Raw genomic sequence first — 22,262 nt, 5'->3', positions numbered from 1 at the left:
TGTCTCATGGAATTCATAAACAAGATAGTTCTGACTATCTCTCAGAACTCATTGGCCTTAAGAACTCTGTGGAGCCAGAGACTCAAACACCACTCTCTTCTCTTGTCATGTCTCCATTTCTTTGAGATTTGTCCTTTTATCTCAGCAATTCCCCCAATCCTCTAGTTCACATAATCTGAAGCATGGTTACAGGGAGCTCCTAAATTTTATATTTTGCAATCAGAGAGCCTGGTTCAACTCTCCTTCAGTCTCCGTTCGAAAAATTTGTGTAAGGACATTTATTGGACTGGTCTGGGCAGGTGCATTCCCTTGAATCAATCAGCACTGGGCATAGGACAAGTTCACATAATAATCAGGCAACCTAGAAAGAGGAAGTAAGGAGCAGAGGCAGCCCTTAGAAGGCAAGTAGTGCCAGAATGACATCCCCATGGGTGTTCTCTGCATCAACAACCCTACCATCCTGATGTTTTCTTTTGCCTTCATTAATATTTGTGTGAGTCTGGAGAAATATACCATGTTCATGGATTAGAATACTCAATATTATAAAGATCAGTTCTCCTCAAAATGATTTCTAGATTACATGTAATTCTTATCAAAATCTAAACATATTTCTTTCTTCTTTTTATTTATTATTTATTTTTTTGATACAGAGTCTTGCTCTGTCACCCAGGCTGGAGTGCAGTGGCGCAGTCTCGACTCACTGCAGGCTCCACCTCCCGTGTTCACACCATTCTCCTGCCTCATCCTCCCAAGTAGCTGGGAATACAGTCGTCCGCCGCACCTTCCCCCCCGCTTTTGTTTGTTTGTTTTGTATTTTTGGTAGAGATAGGGTTTTACGGTTTTAGCTAGAATGGTCTCGAGCTCCTGACTTTGGGATCCACCCACCCCAGCCTCCCACAGTGCTGGGATTACAGATGTGAGCCACTGAGTCTGGCCTTTTTTTTTTTCTTTAATAAACAGTTACCATTAGGATGAATCTCAACATATTTCTTAATAAATATTGACAAGCTGATTCTAATGTTTTTTAGAAAGCGTCTTGCTCTGTTGTCTAAGCTGGAGTATAGTGGTGCAATTATGGCTCACTGCAGCCTCAAACTCCAGGGCTCAAGTGATCCTCCCACGTCAGTCTCTCCAAGTGCTAGGATTACAGATGTCTGCCAACATGCCTGGCTAATTCTAAATTTATATGAAAATGCAGGCTGGGTGTTGTGGCTCATGCCTGTAATCCCAGAACTTTGGGAAGCAGAGGCGGGTGAATCACCTGAGGTCAAGAGTTTGAGACCGGCCTGGCCTACATGGCAAAACCCCATCTCTACTACAAAAACGATAAAAAATTAGCCAAGCATAGTGGCACACGCCTGTAATCCCAGCTACTCGGGAGGCTGAGACAGGAGAATCACATGAACCCAGGAGGCAGAGGTTACAGTGAGTTGAGATTGCACCATTGCACTCCAGCCTGGGCAACAAGAGTGAAACTCTTTCTAAAAAAAAAAAAAAAAAAAAAAAAAAAAAAAAAAAAAAAGCAAAGGTCCAAGAATAGCCAAAATACTGGCTTGTTCTGAAAGCTCTGGTCTATGAAATAATCCACTTCTTTATTTTGTGGTGTTTTTTTTGTTTGTTTTTGTTTTGAGACAGAAACTCCTCGTTCTGTTGCCCAGGCTGGAGTGCAGTGGCGTGGTCTCGGCTCACTGCAAGCTCTGCCTCCTGGGCTCATGCCATTCTCCTGCCTCAACCTCTCAAACAGGTACCCACTGCCTCAGCTTCCAAGTGGCTGGGATGACAGGCACCTGCCACCGTGCCTGGCTAATTTTTGCATTTTTAGTAGAGACGGGTTTTCGCCATGTTGCCCAGGCTGGTTTCAAACTCCTGACAGGTGATCCACCCACCTTGGCCTCGCAGAGTGATGGGATTACATACATGAGCCACTGTGCCCGGCTACTGACACAATAACATTATTCTTAACTCTGGTTCAAAGACTTGTTGAAGAAGCAGACAATGAACATGACAGAATTGAAACTGATTTGAGGAATCGATTAAAATCTCCATCTAGGTCAGGCACAATGGCTCACTCCTATAATCCCAGCACTTTGGGAGGCCAAGACAGGCGGATCACTTGAGGTCAGGAGTTCGAGACTAGCCCAGCAAACACGCTGAAACCCCATCTCTACTAAAAATACAAACATTCGCTGGGCGTGTTGGTGTGCACCTGTAATCCCAGTTATTCAGGAGGCTGAGCCACGAGGATCACTTCAACCCAGGAGGTGGAGGTTGCAGTGAGCCACGATCACGCCACTGCACTCCAGCCTGGGCAACAGAGTGAGACCCTGTCTCAAAAAAAAAAAAAAATTCCCCATTCATACATGATGAAACCCAAAGACCAAAAGAAAGCAGAACGATTTTTTTTGGAGCAAAACACACTGCTTGCTGTCAATAAAAAGATTACAGTCCTAACCTTTTCCCCAAGAATTCTGTCAGATAATCTCAAAGTCATCAAAATGAAATGAGATTATTTAAAGATGAAGGACTTTAAGAAAAATATTTGGCCAGGCACGGTGACCAATGCTTGTAATCCCAGCACTTTGGAAGGCCGAGGCTGGTGGATCACCTGAAGTCAGGAGTTCAAGACCAGCCTGGCCAACATCATGAAACTGCATCTCCACTAAACAAACAAAAATTGGCTGGGCACGGTGGCGGGTGCATCTAATTCCAGCTACTCAGGAGGCTGAGGCAAGAGAATCACTTGAACCCAGGAGGCGGAAGGTGTGCGCCTGTAATCCCAGTTACTAGGGAGGCTGAGGCACGAGAATTGCTTCAGTTCGGGAGACGGAGGTTGCAGTGAACTGAGATCTCACCACTGCACTCCAGCCTGGGTGACAGAATGAGACGGCCTGAAAAAAACAAAACAAAACAAAACAAAACAAAAAATCAGTGCTATTTTATCTTAAGTGTTTTATGATTAAACGTCTACAATTGTCTTTTGCACTAAGTTTACTATTTTTATTGTATTAAACTTCAGATTCACGGGGCACATGTGCAGGTGTGTTCCATGAGTACACTGCAAAATGCTAAGGTTTGGGCTTCTAGTGAACCCATCACCCAATCACTGACCATAGTACCCAATGAGCAGTTTTTCAACCCTTTCCGCTCCTTCCCTCCCCACCTGTGGAGCTCCCAGTGTCTGTTATTTCCATCTTTATGTCCATTTGAACCAAGTGTTTAGCTATTTATTTATTAATTTACTTTTGAGACAGAGTCTCGCTCCTTCACCCTGGCTGGAGCGCAGTGGCACCATCTCAGCTCACTGCAACGTTCACCTCCCAGGTTCAAGCGATTCTCCTGCCTCAGCCTTCTGAGTAGCTGGGATTACAGGCACGCACCACCACACCAGGCAAACTTTTGCAATTTTAGTAGAAATGGGGTTCCACCATGTTGGCCAGGCTGGTATCGAACACCTGACCTCAAGTGATCCACCTGCTTTGCCCTCCCAGAGTGCTGGCATTATAGGTACGAGCCACTGCACCTTGCGTATTTTTAAATAATACTTAATTTTCTTTCATTTTGCTAATAATTTAGAGTACAATTATATAATGATGTAAACTTCTTTGGGGGGTGGGAAGGGGTCTTACTCTGTTACCCAGGCTAGAGTGCAATGGCTCAATCATGCTTCCCTGCTGCCTCAAATTCCTGGGCTCAAGTGATCCTCCCACCTCAGCCTCCCAAACAGCTGGGACCACAGGCACGCACCACCATGCCCAGCTCATTTTTCTAATTTTGTGGAGACAGGGTCTTGCTATGTTGCCCAGGGGGGGGTCAAATTCCTGAGCTCAAGCAATCTGCCCACCTTGGCTTCCCAAAGTGCTGGGGTTATAGGCATAAACCACCGTCCCTGGCCTAATAATGTAGAATTTTACTTAATGCTTCATAAGATTATATTTGAAATGTATTTAAATATGTAGTTTAATCTTTTGAAAAACATTTGAATTCCTAACAGATTATAAAATACTAGTTGTGCCCAGGATGCGGAGGTTGCAATGAACAGAGACCACACAACTGCACTCCAGCCGGGGTGACAGAGCAAGACTCCAACTCAAAAAAAAAAAAATAGTTGTGTTAGGGTTCAAACCAGAGAAGCAGAACCAGTAGGAGAGATACACAGATTCAGATATACATAAACACACAGTGACACACATCTGCATAGATAAAGATATGGATGGCTTCTAGCCGGGCACAGTGGCTCACGCCTGTAATCCCAGCACTTTGGGAGGCCGAGACAGGCAGATCACCTGAGGTCAGGAGTTTGAGACCAGCCTGGCCAACATGATGAAACTCTGTCTCTAATAAAAATACAAAAATTAGCCAGGTGTAGTGGTGCATGCCTGTAGTTCCAGCAAATCAGGAGGCTGAGGCAGGAGAATCGCTTGAACCTGGGAGGCAGAGATTGCAGTGAACCGAGATCGTGCCATTACACTCCAGCCTGAGTGACAAAGCTAGACTCCGACTGTAACAAACAAACAAACAAAAAAGCTATATACAGACATACATCTAGATAGACAGATATACTGGTAAAAGCTTGGCTTCTGCATTTGTGGGGTTGGCTAAGCAAGCCCAGAGCCCACAGGACTGGCTGTCAGGAAACGACAATCACCGGCGGGCTGGAGCTGCACAGGCAGCTCCTGTGAAAAGCTTGCTTTTCACAGGCACTCAGGAAGAAAGATCCAGAGGGAAGGGAGCACAATTGTGGACTCAACTGCTATTTGAAGTCTGTGCTCCAGAGAGTCCTAAGCCCTCTCTTTTTTTAAAAAAGAAACATAAACTTTTTGGCTGGCTGTGGTGGCACAAGCTGTAGCTCAGCTGCTCAGGAGGTTGAGGCAGGAGAACTGCTTGAGCACAGGAGTTAGAATCTAGCCTGAGAGGCATAACAAGACTTTGGTTCTAAAAAGTATTTAAAAAATAGTCTGGCCACAGTGGCTCACGACCATAGCCCCAGCACTTTGGGAGGCCAAGGCGGGTGAACTGTTTGAAGCCAGGAGTTCAAGATCAGCCTGGCCAACATGGTGAAACCCCGTCTCTACTAAAAACACAAAAATCAGCCGGCTGTGGTGGCGCACGCCTGTAATCCCAGCTACTTGGGAGGCTGAGGTGGAAGAATTGCTTGAACCTGGGAGGCAGAGCTTGCAGTGAGCCAACACTGCACTGCTGCACTCCAGCCTGGGTGACAGAGTGAGACTCTGTCTCAAAAAAAAAAATAAGAAATATTTTCAAAATAAAACACTTTTAATTTTTTAATTTTTTTTTCTTTAGCAGCACATGGGGAAGTTGAGTAAACTTTTAATTTTAAAACAGTTTTAGAATTACAGACATATTGCCAAGACAGCACAAAGTTCACACATAGCCTTGTACCTGGCTTCCTTCTTTTGAACATCTTAAATTAGTATGGTAAATTGCTACAGTTAAAAAACCTGGCTGGGCATGGTACCTCACACCTATGATCCCAGCACTTTGGGAAGCCAAAGTGGGAGGATTACTTGAGTCTTGGAGTTCAAGACTAGCCTGGGATACACAGTGAGACCTTGTTTTAGTTAAAAAAATAACAATAATAAAATTTAAGGCCGGGCGCGGTGGCTCATGCCTATAATCACAACACCTTGAGAGGCCGAGGCAGGCGGATCACCTGAGGTCGGGAGTTCAAGATAAGCCTGACCAACATGGAGAAACCCGGTCTCTACTAAAAATACAAAATAAGTCAGACGTGGTGGGGCATGCTTGTAATCCCAGCTACTTGGGAGGCTGATGCAGAAGAATCACTTGAAACCAGGAGGCGGAGGTTGCAATGAGCCGAGATCTCGCCATTGCACTCCAGCCTCGGCAACAAGAGCAAAACCCCATCTCAAAAAAAAAATTTTTTTAAATGAAAAATTGGACCAGGCTGGAGCACAGTGGCACAGTCACATCTCACTGCAGCATCAAACTCCTGGGCTCAAGCAATTCTCCCTCCTCAGCCTCCCTAGCAGCTGGGACTGTAAGTGCATACCACCATGCTGACTAACTAAAAGAAAAAAAAAATTTAGAGAGATGTAGTCTCGCTATGTTGCCCAGGCTAGTCTCACACTCCTGACCTCAAGATCTTCCCATCTTAGCCTCCCAAAGTGCTAGGATGTGAGCCACCATCTCCGGTCCCAATAAACCAATACTGACACATTATTACTAAATAAGGTTCACCTTGATTCAGATTTCTTTACTATTTCCCCTAATGTTCTTTTCCTGTCCCAAGATCTCATCCAGGAGACCATACTATGTTTAGTTCTTAAGTCTCCTAAGGATTGCTGGAGTGCAGTGACTCCATCTCGGCTCACTGCAACCCCTGACCACTGAGTTCAAGCTATTCTCCTGCCTCAGCCTCCTCAGGTGTTGGGATTACAGGCACCTGCCACCATGCCCAGCAGTGCAGTGGGGTGATCTTGGCTCACTGTAACCTCCGCCTTCTGGGTTCAAAAGATTCTCCAGCCCCAGTCTCCCAAGTAGCTGTGATTACAGGTGTGTGCCACCACTCACTGTCTTTTTTTTTTTTGGAGACAGAGTTTGAGATGGGGCTTCACCACATTGGCCAGGCTGGTCTAGAACTCCTGGCCTCAGGTCATCCACCCACCTCAGCCTCCCAAAGTGCTGGGATTACAGGTGTGAGCAACTGTGCCCAGGCTATACTGCACTTCACTTGCAAAATACTTTTCCCGTTACATAAATTGCTCTATGCTGCATCACCTTTGCTGTGTGATTCTTATTTAAGTTCTTTATTTATTTTAATTATTTCTTCGTTTTGAAACAGGGTCTCACTATGTTGCCCAGGCTGGTCTCAAACCTTTGAGCTCAAGCAATCCACCCACCGTGGCCTCCCAAAGAGCTGGGATGACAGGCATTAGCCACCACACCCAGCCTAAATTCTTTGAAACTTACAACTGCGGACCCAAAAGACCTGTCAATCATTGCACCACTGCCATCCAGCCTGGGTGACAGTCTAAGGCCTCATCTCACAAAAGGAAAAAGATATATTAAAAATAAATAAACAAATAAAAATTTTTTTCCTTAAAAACAGGGTATCCCAGTCAGGCACGGTAGCTCACACCTGTAATCCTTGCACTTTGGGAGGCCGAGGAACGTGAGTCATCTGAGGTCAAGAGTTCAAGACCAACCAGGCCTACATGGTGAAACCCTGGCTCTAATAAAAAAAAAACAAAAAAAAAAACCACAAAAATTAGCTGGACACGGTGGAAGTTGCCTGTAATCGCTGCTACTCGGGAGGCTGAGGGAGGAGAATCACTTGAACTTGGGAGGCGGAGGTTGCAGTGAACCCAAGAGTGCACCAGTGTCCTCCAGTCTGGGCTCCTACAGAGTGAGACTCCAGTTCAAAAACAAATACAAATAAAGAAGACAGGGTCTCCCTCTGTTGCCCAGACCAGAGTGCAGTGACGCGGTCACGGCTCACTGCACCCTTGACCTCCCATGCTCAACTGATTCTCCTGCCTCAGTAGCTGGGACTACCGGCACACATCACCATGCCTGGCGAATTTTTTAATTTTTTGGGGTGATTGTCTCGCTATGTTGCCCAGGCTGCTCTTGAACTCTTGGCCTGAAGTGATCCTCCTACCAAGTCCTCCTTACAAACAGCTGGCATGACAGGCGTGAGCCACCGCACCCAGCTCTCCAAAGCTGCCTGTTCCTTGAGCATGATGTGTAACAAGGGGAGCGAGAGTGAGAGCAGCACCGTGGGGAAGGGACAGGACTGCCACCCTGAGCTATGTGACGTTAGGCCAGACCCCTCTTCTCCAAGTGAGATCAACCACATGAGTGATCTCGGGAGCCCGTGCGCGCTCAGACAGCCTGGATTTTAGCTTCGTAGATGGATGGGAACCTGTGAAGGTTTAGAGATGCTGGGAGAACCTTTTTCCTGGGAGAGTTTTCCAAATAGGGAACAAACAGAGCCACCCTGGGCCCCGCTGAGGGAGGATCCTACCAGAAGCCGTCACCACTGTCTCGCTCCACGCCGGTGGTGATGGTGATGTCATCGATGCAGGTAGTTGGTGTCGTGTACAGAAGCACAGACGGCTGCAGTCCCGCGTACTTGAAGAAATCAAAGTCTGTGTTCTGGACAAAGTAACCCTTGGGATACCTAGGACGGGAGGACTGTGGTTCGCTGGGCCCTCGCCATGGGTCTTTTGCCCTCAGTTCACATGCCCCCCAGATCAGGGCCTCCTCTCTGCGAAGGCCACCCTGTCCCTGGCAGGAAGACCACAGGGTGGGGCGGGAAGGTGGGTGCGTGCAGTGGAGGCACGATGGTACACACTTGGACGTGTCGGTCACATACGGATGGTCCCTGGTGGCACGGTGGGGGAGTGAGTGGGCTGTTGATGGCAAGAGTGACATAGAGGCGGGTGGGCAGGGGCCCCACCTGGAACAGGCTGCTGCTGTCAGCCTCGAAGGGGAGGTAGCCCCTTTCATGCTCTAGCATGTGGACACCATTCACCCACTGCAGACATAGGAGATATGGGGAGGGGATGGCAGGTCGGGGCATGAGGAGGGGCTCTGCTATCGGGCACTCCCTCACATAACCCGCAGCATGGGGCTCAGGGGCCTGCCAGCCAGATGGGAAGAACGACATCCCAGTGGGGGTAGATCAGGCCACCTATCCCCCTACACAGGGCACAGCCCCCAGGGCAGGGTAAGGCCTCCCACCGTCCCAACCCAGGAAACAGGCTGTGGGTGGAATCTGAGGGTCCCATGCTGATCAGGAGCTGTGCCCACCCACCCGCCCTGCCTGCTCCTGGCCACACTGACCACAATGGCATAGAAGTGGGCACTGCCAATCCTCAGCACCACTCTTGTGTGCAGGTCCTGGATCCATTGCTTCAGCAGGGTCACCTCCCGTTCATATCACACCCAGCTGACAAAATGCCCAGTCCTGGCTGATGTCATTGAAGATGGAGAGAACCGGTATGTCCAAGGTGGGGCCAGACTGCAAAGAGAAGGGCTGGGCTCAGCTCCTAGGCCCCCAAAGGGATCCGGGACCAGTGTGCTGCACAGCTGTGCCCCCAGGCCTAGCACAAGCCCTGACACATGGCGGGGACTCCTGGTGGAAAAGACAGATAACTTGCTGATGACAGGTCCACTGCCAGGGCAGGTTGTACATCTGGACCAGTGGGGCCAGGAGATCCTCGTTGGAGCGGATAGCACCCAGTATCTCCCGAGACAGGGGTGAACCCAGGGGCACATCCCAGCCAAAGGCAAGAAAGTTCAGACCTGTGACTAAGATGCAAATGACCCACTGCCTGTCACAGGGAGGAAGGCTGGTTAGGGGGATGGGGGAGTTTGCTTAGGACACTGTGAGTGAGGCCCACGCTGGCAGCCAGCCCTCTCCTCTCTTTCTCTTGTACTGAATACCACAAAGTCAGAAACAGAGGATGTAGGTTGGGCACAGTGGTTCACACCTGTAATCCCAGCACTTTGGGAGGCAGAGGCAGGCGGATCACAAGGTCAGGAGTTGGAGACCAGCCTGGCCAATATGGTGAAACCCCATTTCTACTAAAAATACAAAAATTAACTGGGAGTGGTGGCGGGCGCCTGTAGTCCCAGCTACTCGGGAGGCTGAGGCAGGAGAATCGCTTGAACCCAGGAGGCAGAGCCTGCAGTGAGCCAAGATCATGCCATCGCACTGCAGCCTGGGTGACACAGCGAGACTCTCTCACAGAAAAAGAAAAAGAAAAAGAAAAAGAGGATGTAGACCAGGCAAACGCGGCCCAGACCTCACCGGATCCCACTTCTCTGCTGACCACATCCAAGTCAGGAGGGCAACAGGGGTGGCGTCCTTGGTCTGATGTCACCGTCTGTCCTCTATCTGAACCCTGAAAACCAAGCTACCTTCCCACCTCGGCAGAGCCGATCTCAGAATGTCTAAACTGTCCCCTCCTCCGATCCCCGGGCCCAGCTCTGTGCACGGCTTGCCCCTCAGGCATGACGAGTGTCTGGTGGCTCATGCCTGTAATGAGCGCTTTGGGAAGTCAACGTGGGAGGAGGACTTGAGGTCAGGAGTTTGAGATCAGCCTGGAGAACGTACTGAGACCCTGTATCTTAAAAAACAAAACGAAACCAAAAAGTTGGTTTTGGTTTTGAGACGGAGTCTCAGTCTGTCGCACAGGCTGGAGTGCAGTGGCTTGATCTCGGCTCACTGCAACCTCCGCCTTCCTGGTTCAAGCAATTCTCCTGCCTCTGCCTCCCAAGTAGCTGGGATTACAGGTGCTCATCACCACGCCCCGCTAACTTTGTATTTTTAGTAGAGATGGGGTTTCACCACGTTGGCCGCGCTGGTCTTGAACTCCTGGCCTCACGTGATCCGGCCGCCTCGGCCTCCCAAGGTGCTGGGATTACAGGCGTGAGCCACCAAGCCCGACCAAGTTTCTTTTCTTTCTTTCTTTTTTTTTTTTAATTAGGCATGGCGGTCCCAGCTAACCTGCAAGGCTGGGGCGGGAGAATCGCTGGAGCTCAGAAGTTAGGATTGCGCCATTCCGCTCCAACCTGGGCGGCAGGGTCAAACCCCCTCTCAAAAACATTTCAAAAACTAAAAATAAATATTAGAAAGGACACTTCCCAGGGCTCAGCCTTGGCCACCGGACGCGGCTAGACAGGAGCGCTTCCTCCTCCTTCCGCCTTCCCCGCCCTGGTCCTCCTGAGTCTCCCTAGTCCTCCCGGTTCCCCCGTCCTCCAACACCGCGCCCCCAAGCCCGTTGACCTTTAACCTCCTCAGGGCTCCCAGCTCCCGGGCACTCAGGTGAAGGAGCGTGCCGGGCGCCGGGGCTTACGCCATTCCCAACGCCGGGCTTCCGGGCGCCTCTCGCAACGGTCGTGGGTACCTCTGCTCCTGGAAGCCCAGGCCTCGGTTGCCGGAGAAGTCGGCTTGACAGCTTCAGAGGCGTGGAGCTCCTTACGCTGCCCCTACGCGCTCTCCCAGGTGTACAGCATCCCGCCCAGCAGCGCCTGCGCGCAGCCACACAACAGCGGCCCGAGAGCCGCCCAGGACACCGCCACCAGCCAGACCATACTTCCCGCTCCCTGTCTTGTCAGCCAGTCTGAGGGGATGAGAGCCGCGCGGGGAAAGCCCTGCGGCCCGTCGCCTGACGCGCCTGCGGCGTGAGGCGCGTGAGGCCGTCGGCGCCATGTTTGTTGAGGGCGAGTGCCAGGCCTGGAGGGGCGGGGCGGCGCCAGGCGCTGCCCAGTAGAACCTGTGGCTGGAATCCAGGGCTAGGCCTTTGGGGAAGCGAGACCCCCACCCTCAGCTCCAGCCAAGAAGGGCGTCGTCTGCTCCCCATCCCAGCAGAGGTTGGACGATCCAGGGCCGCAGGCCAGGACAGAGCCCCTGAGATTGGTGGCATCCCCGTTTCTTCAAGGGGCACCTCCACTTGCCTTCCCCAGCAGGAATTGGAGCAGGCCCCACGGGAGCCTCTTCCATGACTGCTGGAGGCAGCCTCTTGCAGGGATGCACCTCCTTGCGGGGCGGTCGTAGCCTTGACCCTGGACATCTGGGACCCCGACCCTAACCAAGGGGACAGAAACTCCTTGGCTTTGAAGATACATGAAGATACAGGGAGAGAGACCAACTGCAGTGGGTCACACCTGTAATCCCAGCATTTTGGGACGCTGAGGTGGGCGGATCACTTGAGGCCTGGAGTTCGAGACCAGACTGGCCAATATGGGGAAACCCCCTCTCTACTGAAAATACTAAAAAAAAAAAGGAGCCAGGCATGATAGCAGGCGCCTGTAATCCCAGCTACTCAGGAGGCTGAGGCTGAAGAATCACTTGAACCCAGGAGGCGAAGGTTGCAGTGAGCCGAGGTCACACCACTGCAGTCCAACCTGGGTGACAGAGCAAGAATCTATCTCAAAAAAAAAAAAAAAATTGCAGGGAGAGGGTGCCCTGCGGAACCCCACTTTACTCCAGTAGCAAAGGCACCCTGTGGAAGAGTAGAGGAAGAGATCTGGAGACAGTGAAAAAGACATAGGTTTATTAAGGGGACTTTCACACAGGTGCAGTGGCTGTGGCTGGACATGAGAACCACTACATTTGTAAAAAGCATGCAGCTTCCATCACATTTTCACCTAGCATCCTCAACCTGTTACAGGTGGAAGGTATCCGAGTTCCTGGTGGTGAATCCATACACAACTGAAACAACCTCAATTCTTGCCTCCTCAGAAGAAAGAATTTGAGGGTCATCAGGTAGAAACCATTAGAAGCAAGTTGCAAAGCAGAAGTAAAGTTTTATTAAAAAGCAGGCCAGGAACAGGCGTGGTGGCTCATGCCTGTAATCCCAGTACTTTGGGAGGCTGAGTCGGGTGGATCACCTGAGATCAGGAGTTCGAGACCAGCCTGGCCAACATGGTAAAACCATGTCTCTACTAAAAATACAAGAATTAGCTGGGCGTGATGCTGAGTGCCTGTAATCTCAGCTACTTGGGAGGCTGAGGCAGGAGAATCTCTTGAACCTGGGAGGTGGAGGTTGCAGTGAGATGTGATTGAGCCACTGCACTCCAGCCTGGGCTATAGAGTGAGATAGTATTAAAAAAAATGGTTATTAAAAACTTTAGAACAGGAAGTAAAGGAAAGAAGGAAAGCACAACTTGGAAGAGGGCCAAGCGGTCGACCTGAGAAACCAAGTGCCCAGCTTGACCTCTTGACTCAGAGTTTCACAGGTTGGCATCCTTCCAGGATCTTGTCACTCCTGATTCCTTAGCTTGCGGCTCCGAACACACTTTCTTCTTCGACCATAAAGTCATTCTGAGGGTCCACATCAGGTATGGCTGTCGGGTGCCTCTGCCATAGAGAGGGGTCCCTCTGGTCCTAGGAACCTGGACTGGACACAGTTGTTTGCACGATTACTCCCCCACCCCTTTTCTCATGCTTGCAAATCCACCTTCTGAGAATGGACCTTAATGCTGGAAATGGAGTCCCCAGCATAGTGAAAATAAATACATTCTAGAAATTGACAAGGCCTAAAGGCTTTTTCTCAAATGTTTATGTTTTTTTTCTTATTTTCTTTCTTTAAAATTTTACTTGTATATTCCTTTAGTGAAATACTTACATTCTTAAATTAGGATATAGTTCACTGTTTATGAGGCAGCTTTAGGCCACATTTAACAAAAGAAAGAACAAGTAGGATGCAAAAGTTTATACAGTACGTAAAAATCAGTAATTCAGGATGGGCTTAGTGGCTCACACCTGTAATCCCAGCACTTTGGGAGGCGGAGGCAGGAGGATGACTTGAGCCCAGGAGTTTGTGACCAGCCGGGACAACATAATGAGACCAGGGTCTCTACAAGAAATACAAAAAAAAAAACAAAAAAAAATTTACCCCGGTGGTGTGGCACACACTATCATCCCAGGTACATGAGAGGCTGAGGCAGGAGCATTGATGAAGCCCGGGAAACAGAGGTTGCAGTGAGCCAAGATTGTGCCACTGCACTCCAGCCCAGGTGACAGAGCGAGACCCCATCTCAAACAAAAAAACAAAAGAAAGAAAAGAAAAGAAAAAAATAAGACTAAAGGGTGCCAGAGAAGATGCCTTCCTTTCTCTTTTTTTTTTTTTTTTTTTTTTTTTGAGTCTCCACCTCCCTAGTTCAAGTGATTCTCCTGCCTCAGCCTCCTGAGTAGCTGGGATAACAGGTGCTCACCACCACACCCAGCAAATTTTTGTAATTTTAACAAAGAGAGGGTTTCACTATGTTAACCAGGCTGGCCTCTAACTCCTGACCTCAGGTGATCCGCCCGCCTCAGCCTCCCAAACTCCTGGGATTACAGGCATGAGCCACCACACCTGGCCAATCAACTATTTCTTCAGTTTACGGTTGGTAAGAAAGCAAAGCTTTATCTAAAACCTTGAGATCAGCAGAAGGTGTGTTAAGTTTTTACCTGTGAGTGTGATTCCCTCCAAGCCCCTCAGGAAGAAATTTGGAATAAAGAACGCCAGTGAGAGTTCAGTCTTGGGTTCACCCTTATCTGAGGTCGAAGGGAAAGCTGTCAGCATTTTTCATCCTGTGGAGATCTGCACTTCTGAAAACAACTTAGGGACATTTGTCAAGATGTTATCTTTACTTTCTATAGGGGATCAAATATCTTGTGGCTCTAACCGACTTGGGTGGCTATTGTTCTGAGCTATTATTACCTTTTTTCTATCCTTTTTTTTCTTTCTTTCTTTTTTTTTTTTTTTGAGACGGAGTCTCTCTCTGTCTCCCAAGTTGGAGAGCGATGGCCCAGTCTAAGCCCACTGCACCGTCCACCTCCCAGGTTCAAGCAATCCTCCTGCCTCAGCCTCCTCAGTAGCGGGGAAAACAGGCATCTGTAATCACATCCAGTTCATTTTTCTATTTTCAGTAGACATGGGGTTTCATCATGTTAGCCAGACTGATCTGGAACTCCTGACCTCAGTTGATCTATCTGTCTCGACCTCCCAAAGTGCTGGGATTACAGGTGTGAGCCAGTGCACCCAGCCAATTACTACCTTCTTCTTATCAACTTGCTAATTCACTTCTCAAGAATAGCTAGGTGCCCGGAATTTCCCTTGAAGGCTAATGTGGTTCGGATATGTGCCCTCCAGATCTCATGATGAGATGTGCTTTCCAGCCAGGCGCATTGGCTCACACCTGTAATCCCACCACCTCCTCCTCCTCCAATTCCTCCTCCTCCCCCTCCTCCAAGTCCTCCTTCTCCTCCACCTCCTCCTCCTCCACCTCCTCCTCCTCTTCTAACTCCTCCTGCTCCTCCAACTCCTCCTCCTCCTCTGTTTCTTTATCCTCCTCTTCCCCCTCCTTCATTTCTTTTTGCTCCTCCTCCTCCTACATTTCTTTTTAATGCTCCTCCTCCGTTTCTTTTTCCTCCTCCTTTTCTTTTTCTTCCTCCATTTCTTTTTCCTCCTCCTCCTCCTCACAGGCATGAGCCACTACACAAGGCCTGGCTGTTTGTTTCTTTCTCCTCCTCCTTCTCCTCCTCCTCCTCCTCCTCTTCTTCCTCCTCACAGGCACCAGCCACCACGACTGACCTGGCTGTTTCCTTTTCCTCCTTTCCTCCTCCTGCTCCTCCTCTGCCTCCCAAATTGCTGGGATTATAGGCCTGAGCCACCACACCTAACTATTTCTTCTTCTTTTTCTTCCTCTTCCTCCTCCTCCTTCTTCACTTAATTTTATTTTTTTGGATATGGAGTCTCGCTCTGTTGCCCAGGCTGGAGTGCAATGGTGCAATCTCGGCTCACTGCAACCTCCACCTCCTGGGTTCAAGCCTCCCAAGTGTCTGCGATTATCAGCGCCTGCCACCCTGCCCAGTCAATTTTTGTACTTTTAGTAGAGATGCGCTTTCACCATGTTGACTAGGCTGGTCTCAAACTCCTGACCTCGTGATCTGTCCACCTCCGCCTCCCATAGTGCTGGGATTACAGGCATGAGCCACTGTGCCCAGTCCCCCTGGTTTTTGTTTTGTTTTCTTTTTCCATGAAATGGAGTTTCACTCTTGTTGCCCAGGCTGGAGTGCAATGGCATAATCTTCCCTCACTGCAACCTCCACCTCCCGGGTTCAAGCGATTCTCATGCCTTAGCCTCCTGAGTAGCTGGGATTACAGGCACTTGCCACCGCACCCGGCTAATTTTCATATTTTTAGTAGAGACAAGGTTTCTCCATGTTGGCCAGGCTGGTCTTGAACTCCTGACCTCAGGTGATCCGCCCTCCTTGGCCTCCCAAAGTGCTGGGATTACAGCTGTCAGCCACGGCGCTGGGCCTACAGCTCATTTCTTACCACAGAAATCTTTGTGCCTCTCCACAAAACTGCCATCAGGGATGTCCCCAGAAACCATTCATCCCAGGTGCCATGCAGAGAAGAGCTTCTTGTTCTCCTTTTCCCTTTCCCTCTTCCCTCTCACCTCATCTTGTTCATTCACTCATCCCTTTTCCATTCTCACTTTTAAGCGTTAACCTTTAAAAGCCTGTCTTCCCCTATAAGTAATGTATTGTAACTCCCGACATCACCATATCCTTCTCCAACCCACCAAACTGCCAAGGGTGGTAAGTCCATAAACTAAGAAGAAATGGGAAACATTCATTGCAAAATTTGCAGCCCGTCAGTCACCCAATGTGACAGCACAGATCTTCTGGTCTTTGAAGACCCATTTTTTTTTTTAAGACAGGTGTCACTCTGTCACCCAGGTTCAGGTGCAGTGGTGCAATCACAGCTCACTGCAACCCCCAACTCCTGTGCTCAGGCGATCTGCCTGCCTCAGCCTCCCAAGCAGCTAGAACTACAGGAACACACCACCACACACAGCTAATGTGCTTATTTTTTGTAAAGATGGGGTCTTACTCTGCTTAACAGGCTGGTCTCAAACTCTTGGCTTCAAGGGATCCTCCCACCTTGGCCTCCCAAAGTGCTGGGATTACAGGCATGAGTCACCATGCCTGGTCTGAAGACTTTTAAATGTTGCCATATTCAAGATGTGTTGAAACTCACCTGTGTTTGATGAGCCTGCTTTTTCAAGTGAGTAATATACAACACACTGAAATACCTTCAGCTTCTCAGGCTTTGTACCTTCCTCTGGAATAATCAGTGTATCCCAAAAGTAAATCCATAATGAGGTCCAGTTTTTCCTTCCTACTTGGCTATGAAATAGACAAAGAAAAAGGCAAGCTAACCATTTCCATCTCACTGTAGGAGACTCTCCAGTTTGCTTTTTGACTGTACTTGGGAAGCGGGGACCTGACTGATTTCCTACTTCCTAAGCAGAACTTCCTTTACCTAGGAAATCCTCAGCGCGACCTACATGGATTAAACCAGCTTCCTCACTTTGTTTCCAATATTTTTACAACCAAAATATCCAGAAAGGGCAAGGCAACCTGAAAAAATGAGGACGGGTACCTTATCCCATGAGCCAAACTGCCACTTACACTGGTTAGTCATGAAATCGGCAAAATTCCAGATGAGTTCTCCAACCACGTATTTTCTGCATTTTTGATCCAGACCCAGATGGTACTGCTCTAGCAGACTGTTCTGGTCGTCTTCACTGAATATCAGAGATGGACCCTGGAATTCAAGGCAAAGATAATTTAAGAGTCAGAACTGGCAGAATTGTAAATGTTAAATAAAAAATAAAGATCCACTTGATCGTGACGAAAATATCTGACCTCACAGGGGGCTGTAGTGACTGCAGGACTCACTGATGCTAGGGTAAAGACAGCCAGGGAATGATCTAACCCAGAAGAAAATGGAGGTTTAAAAAAAAAAAACAACATGGCCAGGCGTGGTTGCTCAACCCTGTAATCTCAGCACTTTGGGAAGTCTAGGCCAGGCAGATCACGAGGTCAAGAGATCAAGACCATCCTGGCTAACACAGTGAAACCCCATTTCTACTAAAAATATAAGAAATGAGCTGGGCATCATAGTGGGTGCCTGTAGTCCCAGCTACTCAGGAGGCTGAGGCAGGAGAATGCTGTGAACCTGGGAGGTGGAGCTTGCAGTGAGCAGAGATCGTGCCACTGCACTCCAGCATGGGCAACAGCGAGACTCTGTTGAAAGAAAGAAAGAAAGGAAGAAAAAAAAAGAAAAGAAAAGAAAAAAAAGAAAGAAAAGAAAGTCATTACTTAGTAACTGCTTTATTTATAAATATAATTTGATATTCCATTCATCTTACTTTTCCATCTCTATCTGCTGGTACAGTCTTAAGGCTGAACTACACGAGAAGTAAAAATATGCCTTGGGACCAGGCATGATGGCCCATGCCTGTCATCTCAGCACTTTGGGAGGCCGAAGCGGGAGGACTCCTTGAGCCTAGGAGTTCAAGAGCAGCCTGGGAAATATAGCAAGACCCCATCTCTACAAAAACTACAAAAATTAGCAAAGCATGGTGGCACACACTGGGGGTCCCAGCTACTTCGGAGGCTGAGGTGGCAGGACTGCTTGAGCCCCAGAGATCAAAGCTTCAGTGAGCTGTGTTTGCATCACTGCACTCCAGCCTGGGTGACAGAGCGAGACCCTATCATAAGTAAATAAATGTATGTATGTATGTATGTATGTATGTATGTATGTATGTATGTATAATGAAATTAAACCAGGCTGGGCATGCCAGCTCAGGTCTGGAATCCCAGCACTTCGGGAGGTCAAGGTAGGAGGATCACTTGAGCCCAGCAGTTCAAGACCAGCCTAGGCAACACAGTGAGACCTAGTCTCTACAAAAAGTTTAAATATTAGCCAGGTGTGGTGACGCATGCCTGTGGTTCCAGCCACTTGGGGGGCTGAGGAGGTAGGATCATTTGAGCCCAGGAGGTTGAGCAATGAGCTGTGATTATGCCACTGCACTCCAGCCTGGGCAACAGAGTAAGGCTGTGTCAAAAAATATATATCTTTAATTAAACTAAATAAATTCAGCTATTCTAGTCATATATCAAGACCTCAATAGCCACATGTCACTAGTGGCCACCATTTCACACAGTGCATATATGGGGCATTTCTATCATTGCAAGAGTTCTTTTTTGAAACAAGGTCTCACTCTGTCCCCCAGGTGGGAGCTCTGTGGTGCAATCATGGCAGAAGGCAGCCATGACCTACTGGGCTCAAACGATCCTCCCACCTCAGCGTCCCAAGTAGCTGGGACTACAGGCAAGCACAACCATAACCAACTAATTTTATTTTTTATTTTTCTTATTTTTTTTGAGATGGAGGCTCGCTCTTTCACCCAGACTGGAGTGCAGTGACATGATCTTGACTCACTACAACCTCTGCCTCCCTGGTTCAAGCAGTTCTCCTGCTTCAGCCTCCTGAGTAACTGGGATTACAGGTGCACACCACCACATCCAGCTAATTTTTGTATTTTCTTAGTAGACACGAGGTTTCACCATGTTGGTCAGGTTGGACTCGAACTCCTGACCTCGTGATCCACCCACCTCAGCCTCCCAAAATGCTGGGATTACAAATGTCAGCCACATTGCCTGGCCACAACTAATCTTAAATTTTTTGTAGAGATGGGGTCTATGTTGTGCAGACTGGTCTCAAACTCCTGGGCTCAAGAGAGCCTCTGACCTTGGTCTCCCAAAGTGCTAGCATTCCAGGTGTGAGCCACCACACCCAGCACTGCAGAACCCAGGTCTATCAGTGCTGACCTAGAACCTCTCGAGAGTTTCTTAAGAATTCAGAACTGGGGCCAGGCATGGTGGCCCATGCCTATAATTCCAGTACTTTGGGAGGCCAAGGCAGGTGGATCACTTGAGGTCAAAAGTTCAAGACCAGCCTGACCAACATGGTGAAACCTCCCTCTACTAAAAAGAAAAAAGATTAGGAGAACGTGGTGGTACATACCTGTAATCCAAGTTACTTGGGAGGCCGAGGCAAGAGAATCGCTTGAACCGGGAGGCGGAGGTAGCAGTGAGTCAACATTGTGCCACTGAACTCCAGCCTGGGTGACAAGAATGATCTTCCCTCTCAACGAAAAAAGAAATCAGAGCTGGTTACCTTTTCAAAGAGGATGAGCAAGGGTGCATATCCACGAGCCACTTCCCCCTTCTTGACTAGTTTGCAGAAGTGGCATTCTGTAAGCAAGATAAATTTAAGGGTGCAAACAGAACAGCACAGTCCACTGTGGGGGGATGTTCTCTATCTGTCAATGGGAGTCCCAGGAGCTGTGACAAATGAGTGTGAGCTGGCTGGGGAGAGAACAAGGGGCTGGATGGTGTTCAGGAATCCACATGGAAAAAAAAAACCAAAACCGTCAAGATAAAGCAACCTATCTTTGGTGAGGAAGATGAAAAAATGAGAGGGATAAAAATATGAGGACAGGCTTGGAATGGTGGCCAGGGAGGCCAGCCAGATCTCCACACAAAGATTCTGCTGTTAGGCAGGAGGCAGCCTCAGGGGTGAAAGTTTCCTGAAGCAACTCAGGTCAGGACTCACATACAAGAGCCCCAGAGGCTGCAAAAGCACCAGCTCAGCCAGCCAAGAACCCAGGGCCACACCCTTCTGAGACCCAGACTCCAAGTGAGGATCACTGGGATTCAGCCGAACAGGAGGACGTGACAGCTGGAGGACCAATACTTCCCAACACCTTTCCAGCAAGCAGCTGTGGACCTGCCATAGGAGCGGTGACAGGCAGGATGGTGGTCTGGGAAGAAGGATCCCACACTGGGTGTCCCATAGGACCTGGTTGTGAGGATCCCACAGCCAACACTCATGCCCCAGCCAAACCCAAACCCAACAGCTCCCCAAAGCCCTCCATGTAAATAGCCTGTGCACTGCTAAGCAGATACCTCAGGGAACAATCTGATGGCTGTGAAGAAGATGCAGCCTCAACAGGGTTCCACAAGCCTTCTGCAAGCAAAGCCTTCTTTGCTTGGGTGCCTCTTCAAAGCACTAGGGAAGCTCTTAAAAGATACAGGGCCAGGCACAGTAGCTCACGTCTGTAAACTCAGCATTGTGGGAGGCAGAGGCAGGAGTACAGCTTGAGGTTAGGACTTTAAGGACAGCCTGGGTGGAATAGTGAGATCCTGTCTCTACAAAACACAAAAATTAGCATGGCATGGTGGTATATGCCCATAGTCCCACCCACTTGGGAGGCTGAGAAGGGAGGATTCCTTGAGCCTGGGAGGTCAAGGTTGCAGTGCCCATGATCATGCCACTGCGCTACAACCTGGGCCACAGCACAAGATCCTGTTACAATCAAACAAGCAAACAAAAAACCAAAGATGCCTGTCATCTGCCTCATCAAATGAATCCAAATCTCCGCAGGGTGACACAGAGTATTCGCATTTTAAAATATCTCCTCTGCTGAATAAAAGTACAGTAATGGCTGAAAACCACTGAGTTATGTAAATATACTTCCTGTGACTTATTTGTAGCCCTTTCATATCTAACAATTTCTACAGACCCTCTCTGTGGGCTTCAGAAGCCAGAATGGGCAGGGCCAGGTGAGAGGTGTCCTAGCACACTGAGGCTAGAGCACAGCTCCCAGCTCAGGGGGACCCATTTCTGAGGCGAAGGCACCCACCAGGGGCTCCGCCTGTCTTCAGAGGGAAAATCACACCTCAGAACCCCAGAGACCCAAAAGAAAGCTCCACTTCAGCAGATACCTGTCACTGGGCCCTGGAGCGGCAGCCCCAGGAAAAACTGCCATTGCACTGTCAGCTCCCTCCAGCCCTCTCTCAGGTCCCAGCAGGAGGAGGTCTCTGACTAAGCTCAGAGGTCTCAACAAACGACGGGTTGAAGCTCAGAGGAGTTACTAACAGACCTATAGTTACCTCAAGACTCCACCTGATCAGGGCCAAAAATGAGTCCTGGGAGGGCAGCCAGGAAGAAAGCAGGGCAGAGAGGAAACACAGGGAGAGGGGCCCTGGGACCATGTCAGATACGGAGGGAACGAGGGGAATGAGAGCAGCCCTGATGATTGTGCTCCCCACAGCCCCTGCATGTCTGTGTCCCCTGAGAATTCAGACTGAGGGGCTCACTCTTACCTTTCACCCGTTCCTGGGCTCTGGCAGGCTGGCCTGCTTCCTGCCCCAGCCTCACCCATTCTCCGCAGTCGTCACCACTGATGTGGGCAAGCTGATGTCTCTGGTTTGCTGGGCTCTCACTCTCCACCCAATGGCACCAAGTTTACTTCTTTGCATACTTTATTTTCTGTGATTAAAAAGGGAAGCAATTCTCACTAACACCATTTCTCAGAGGAGAAAACAGGCACAGGGATGTTCTATGACTTCCTCACGATCACCAAGCTACAAGTGGGAGCTGGGTTTGAATGGAGGTCTACCCATGCTCCTAAATTTGAGCCATCCTCCAAGGAAAGGACAGCACTGTAAAAGCTCAGTGATGGGGCGGGAGTCCTCACTAAGGCCTGACCAGGCTGGAACCCTGATATCCAACTTCCAGCCTCCAGAACTGGGAGAAACATAATTCTGTTTTTGATCAGATCCCCAGGCTATGGCTCTTTGTTGTAACATCCTGAACTAGCCCAGAAGTGCGACTCCATCATCTGTGTCATATACCATCATTCAGAAGGGAGTCACTAACCCCTCAATGCTGTCTTTGTGGATGCTGCCCACCCTAGGCTGAGATGAGGCACAGGATCTGGGTCTAAATAAGACGAGAAGGCACTGGAAGGTACAATGTCAGACGTGGAGGTCTGAATTTCATTTAATCTCAATCTCCACTGTTGTAGAATGACAGACGAGGCCCAGAGCAAAAGTGTCTTCTCCTGAGAACACA

At 49.0% G+C, this 22,262-nt stretch overlaps 2 protein-coding genes and 1 long non-coding RNA gene across 28 annotated transcripts in view; 1 reads left to right on the top strand and 2 right to left on the bottom strand.

Moving 5' to 3' along the window:
- Positions 1–11,144, bottom strand: part of LOC139355406 (aspartate-rich protein 1-like) — a 59,277-nt gene extending 48,133 nt beyond the window's left edge. For 5 of the 26 annotated variants that reach the window (XM_071079953.1, XM_071079938.1, XM_071079939.1 and 2 more), the window contains exons 1-3: positions 10,899–11,143; positions 8,830–9,007; positions 8,009–8,164 (exon numbers count right to left, since the gene is read on the bottom strand). The gene's annotated coding sequence lies outside the window, so the exon portion shown is untranslated. Of the gene's footprint in view, positions 1–2,452; positions 2,889–7,120; positions 7,214–8,008; positions 8,165–8,829; positions 9,008–10,777 lie in introns of all 26 variants that reach the window. The other 21 variants (XR_011613843.1, XR_011613842.1, XR_011613844.1 and 18 more) reach the window with 10 other exon arrangements.
- The window catches only part of LOC105465821 (phosphatidylinositol 3,4,5-trisphosphate 3-phosphatase TPTE2-like), a 384,743-nt gene that overhangs the window by 107,347 nt on the left and 255,134 nt on the right, over positions 1–22,262 (top strand).
- Positions 12,033–14,195, bottom strand: LOC139358654 (uncharacterized). The gene is made up of 2 exons (XR_011613838.1): positions 13,949–14,195; positions 12,033–12,893 (listed from the first exon to the last, which is right to left on the bottom strand). It is a non-coding gene; the product is annotated as an uncharacterized lncRNA (long non-coding RNA).

Source organism: Macaca nemestrina, chromosome 15 (assembly GCF_043159975.1).
Source record: "Macaca nemestrina isolate mMacNem1 chromosome 15, mMacNem.hap1, whole genome shotgun sequence".
Classification (NCBI taxonomy): Eukaryota; Metazoa; Chordata; class Mammalia; order Primates; family Cercopithecidae; genus Macaca; species Macaca nemestrina.
Note: the sequence above shows the minus strand (reverse complement) of the source record. Positions and strands in the feature narration are given on the sequence as shown.